We start from the raw sequence: 5,410 nt of genomic DNA, 5'->3' as shown, positions 1-5,410 counted from the left end.
AGGAAAAAAGAAAACCAGCAAAATGGAGAGAACATCTACATAAGTAGAGAAAATATTTACAAAGCAGACATCATATAAGATGTTAATATTCAAAATATATAAGGAACTCAACTGAATAGAAACTAGTCTGATTAAAAATTGAGAAATGATCTGAATAGACATTTCTCAAAGGAAAATTTCTGAGAGACTGACAGGTATATGAAAGAATGTTCAACATCACTGATCATTGGGGAAATTCAAATCAAAAGTCCAATGAAATGTCATCAAACTCATTAGAATGGTTATAATAAAACAGACAAAAGTGTCAAATTCTAGCAAGAATGTGGAAAAAGAAGAAATTGTGTACTGTACATTGTTGGTAGGGTTATAAATGTGCCATATATTCTTTTACATGGCTGAAATACATATATGTATGTGTGCGTATATAAAAAATATACATATGAATGCAGTTCTATCATTTTGGGCAATAACGACTGGCATGGAAGGCACTATGTTAAGCAAAGTCAAGCAGTCACAAAACAAGAAACAAACAGCATGTTCTCTGTTGTATGTAAAAACTGAATATATTGATCTAAATGAAGAATAGAATATTGATTATTGGTAAAAGGGAGGGATAGAATCGGGTTGATTATCAGGTTCAAAGATACAGCTAGGAGTAGCCTGCTAGATTGCACGAGGCGTGAGCGAAATGGAGGACTCGTCCTCCCCCCACGAGTCGGCTTTACCCACCATCTCCACTCCTGCGGAGCTGACCTCACTGGAGCAGCTGGACAAAGAACAGGTCCTTGCCTCACAGTATTCTATCACATTTGTCAGAAATCTGTTTATTTACCAAGGATAAACTCCAGTCACCTGAACAGACAGAACTCTTCTATAGAAAGCTTTTAAACAAATATGGAATTAAAACAATTTCTCGGATTTTCCCTTTCTGAACTTTAAAAACAGAATATAAAGCCTATGAAGCCAAGCTCCAACTCCTGAATAATTTTGACTTCTTTCTTACTGATGAAAGAATTAGGTAGCTTTTGCCCTTGCACATAGGAAGACATTTCTATCACAGGAAAAAAGTTCCAGTATCTGTAAACCTTCTGGCCAAGAGTTTATCAGAAGAGCTCAACAACTTTCTGTGTGGGACTGTCTTAAACATCTCCAAAAGTTGTTCTTGCAGTGCTGTATGCATTGGTCACACTGGAATGCAAACTCAAGACCTCATGAAAACATTATCGCCGTGGCAGAAAGTCTTTCAAAAAAATTGCTGGAGAAGTGGGAAAGTGTAAAACTCCTGTTTGTGAAAACTGGAAAGTCGGTCTCCCTTCCCATCTTTTCTTCATTTATCTCTTATTGGAATGAAAACAGCAGAATGTCATCCGTAAGCTGAAGGAAAAAGAAGCTAAGAAAAAAGAGAAAGAACAAATCTTCGTGAAAAACGGAAGTTGAAGAGGGAAAAGAAAAAGCTAAAGGAGAAAGCTAAGAAGGCTACATCAGCCCTAACTAAAGGCAGCGTGGCACCTAAAACTAAAGGTGCTTCTGTGTAGAGCCGTGGGTCCCGGAAGAAAAAGACCGGCAAAGTAAAAACACAAGTTAAAGTGACAAATAAATCTGAGGATGAAATTCCACAACTGGTGCCAATATTCGAGACTCCAGTAAGAGAAAATGTTGAGGTGCAAAAATGTCCCGGGGAAGAAGTCTGCAAAAAAGAGTCCTGATCCCAACACACGGCAGGGCAAGAAGAGAAAGGCCCTACCAGCTGCTGAGACCCGGTGCGCAGGTCCAGGGAAGAAGGCAAAAAATGGGACAGAAGAAAAAACAGAGAATCTTCACCAGGAAAGAAAGATCTGGGACAGACTCCAAAAAAGTCATAGGCCAAGCTCCTCACCACTGCTAATAAATCTGCAAAGAAAGCTCCCCATACCTCTAAACAATTGCCAAATTAATCCAAAGTGCCCCAGTCAACCTAAAATCAGTGACTCAGCCCGAAGAAAATAGTAGTTGACTGTTGGAAAACCCTTTTTTCCTGAGCTCAGTCCACTGCACCATTCAAAATAAATGACTAAACACACTTGGATCCTGATCCACTATTGCAACCTTCCTCAAAAGTGAGGCATGGATCTAGATATTTTTCAGACCTCCACAAGTAACTCCAACATGTATTTAGTTATAAGAAACACTGCTTAAAGTCTTTTTTTAATTGCTCTTTTGTGTAATTGCTAATGTCAGGCAAAATGAATGCTCCTCCATGTCTGCGATTTTTATTATTAAAGTGTAATGTTTGCTTCTGAGTAGAAAAAAAAAAAAAAACAAAGAAAAGATACAGCTAGGTGAGAGGTTAAATCCTAGTGTTCTATAATGCATCAGGTTGAGAAATGTTAACACTTGTGTATTTCAAAGTGCCTTGAAAAGATTTTGAATGTTGCAAGCCATGGATATGACTGTTACCCTGAGTTTATCAGTGCACATTATATCCATGAACTGGAATAACATACTATACCTATGAATGCATATTCTTATATGCTAATTATTAATGAATGCAGGAAAGAAAGGAAAAGTAATGTTGATCTGTTAAAAATATGATCCAACATCATTACTGGGAGCTATGAGGCAGGGGAATATCCTCAAAGTTACACACTTTGTGTTGCACGTTAGTTGTATATTTGCATTGTAATTAATTCTGCTTTAAAAACACCATGTTTCAGTTTGTATCAAGACCTAAACATTATATATATTCTTTAAGATTAGGACTAAACTACACATGATTATTTTTATATGTTACACACTAAGCCTAGGGTTGGTCTTGTATTTTTTTTTAAAATTATGTTTCTTTACAAATTGTTGGCTTATTTATTTTTTTATATTTTAATTTTATTATAATGAAGATATAACCTGATATAATGTACATATAAGCATACATTCTATATGTCCAAACCTCATAAACACTGAATAAAAAACCCATAAATATGTTTTCAAAGTTAATACAATCTCAAGTTTTCTGTGAACATCTTACATTTTTTCTGTGTAAAAGATACAAAGAGGATTATAAAAACTCACTTCATATTTTCTGTAAAATCCTTACATCATTTAGAAATACAAAAGCAATCTGAGGTGGCCTGATAGAAAGTATATGTATTACTTCAATGGAATTTGGCCTGTTTAAATTTCTGACACTTAGAAGTCTTTCTAAAGCTATAAATTTTGGCTAGTTGTTCAACCTGATTACTGAGCTGATTCATGTAGGAGTAAATTCTGATGGGCTCTCTGAATAATTTTGAACTGTCTTCTCATTTCTATTATAGTTCTAACTTCCTATTTCATGATAAATAATAAAATTAATATTAATAAAATATCAAAAATTAATCATGTGCATTTTATGATTGATTTTGACCAATACTTTACTGAAAATTTTATGCAAAAGAATGACATAAATATAAATTATTGTAATGTGTTCATATATTTACTCTTTTATCCTCAAAATCTAGAACATAAATTCTTCTGTCCTTAACTGACTTTAATGACTTAGAAATTTCAAAACTAATTTTGTTAGACTGGGTAAGGTTAATTTCAGCTATCAAAACTTTATGATTTTGTTCTAACTTAGGATAATATAACATAGAAAAATGGTAGTATTATATAATTATTTTATACATCTATTTTTAAAAAATCAAAATGTTTAATTTTAAAGTAAAATATTATTTTTCAAATAGGTTCACTTAAAATACAATTTTTATTAACAATGTTGAAAAATAAAGCTGGATATAAACAATGGTGATAGAATTCAAAAGATTTCAAAGTTACATTTGATAGGAGAAATGTTTGAAAAGAAGTAAAGATATTTAGTATAAATGGCAAATATAATGGCTATCCTGAAAGATTTAAGAACTTTCATAAAAATGAGCAATTACCATGGATCAAATTACTTTGTGCAAGAATATTTTAAACAACCAATCATAACATTGGAATAAGCTATCTCAAAGTGAATAGCTTAAATGATGGCTGGATATATGTAGGTATGACATAAACAGGATTCTTAAATTAGATGAAGTCTGAATTGAAAGTGAAACGAGTATATATAGCAAGTATTGTGAAGTTTTAGAGATTTTTGCTATATCAGAAGGAAGCAGAACTGAAGAAAATGTAGGGCAACAGAAGTTCGTTTTTTGCTTGTCATGGTAAAAGTAAACAGAGCAAACAAGTATTTTAACAAAGATACTCTTGAAAGAAAGGGAAATGGAAGGATTGTAAGAGCAAAAATACACACTATAAAAATACAGGTAGGACACAGGGCATAATTAACAAATATCTGATAGAAGTGCAAGTTCATTTCTCGTAATAGAATGCAAGACAGGGAATATGAATCAACATCCTGGTAACAGGAGATATGTCATGGTAAGACAAGAAAGCATTCCCTGAAATTCTGAAAATATCTGCTTTTTAAACTGTTGTTTGGTCAAAGATGAACAGAAAAAAAAATAAGAAGGATGCCAATGTTTATAGAGTATTACTACATTACTTATTACCTGGAAATAAAGGCACTATTGTATTTTTATATAAATAATAGAAGAATAAGAAACATACTATTCGCCTAAAATAGCACACTGGTAGAAGAGTCAGTCAGGATTTAGAATACAGTTCTGCCTGATTTAAATTTCATCTTCTTGGTAGCTCATCATTGCTTGAATAATTGAAAACCACACAAAAGAAATCCCATTCATCCCATTTCAATGAAACAATTAATACAAATATGTTTTTTAAATCTTTCCTGGGTTTGTGAGGTACATGATAATGGTTTGAAGCCATCATTGTAAGTTCTCTTTCTCTTTAGTTGGTAATTTAAGACTATGTTGGCTTGGTGGTGGTACTTAACAGCCAACTCATAAGAAGTGGAATTTAGAACCTAATGCATACCTTTACAGTCCCAAATTTGTCTTACTGTACTAAGCCTATCATTTTGTTGTATAATTTATAATTTTTGAAATTAAAAACATGCTATATGTTTAATATTATTTACACAGTATTAATTTCATAAAGTTTTAAATTTCAGGTAAAATATCTTACATTTTAAAACCGGTGCTGTGTGGGAAATGAACCATCAGCACGCTGTGTAATATCAATAATTCTTTTTTATTTGCCTACCATAGGAAAATCGTTATGAATCCTGTCATCTTATTACTATGCCTGATTATTTATAAATCAATAGCTAATCCAGAACAAAAATTATAGACTGTGAATTGTAATTTCCTCTTAAGTACTGTTATGGTGTTATTGTGTCAACTTGGGGAGTTTAGAGGTTTGGCTAAGTGACTCAGCAGTTCTGCATCTTGGGGTGAAAAGGACATGCCCTTACTCTTCTGGGATGCTGTTCGTTGTGTCAATTTGAGAAGTTAAGAAGGTTAAATAAGTGACTCAGCAGGGAGAC

At 33.0% G+C, this 5,410-nt stretch overlaps 1 pseudogene; it reads left to right on the top strand.

Annotated features, from left to right (window-relative positions):
- The first annotated feature begins 688 nt into the window (after nucleotides 1-688).
- LOC102024755 lies at nucleotides 689-1,986 on the top strand (annotated as a pseudogene).
- The last annotated feature ends 3,424 nt before the right edge of the window (nucleotides 1,987-5,410 follow it).

Source organism: Chinchilla lanigera, unplaced genomic scaffold (genome assembly GCF_000276665.1).
Source record: "Chinchilla lanigera isolate Chin_1 unplaced genomic scaffold, ChiLan1.0 scaffold00004, whole genome shotgun sequence".
NCBI lineage: Eukaryota > Metazoa > Chordata > Mammalia > Rodentia > Chinchillidae > Chinchilla > Chinchilla lanigera.
This window is presented reverse-complemented; position numbering and strand designations above follow the sequence as displayed.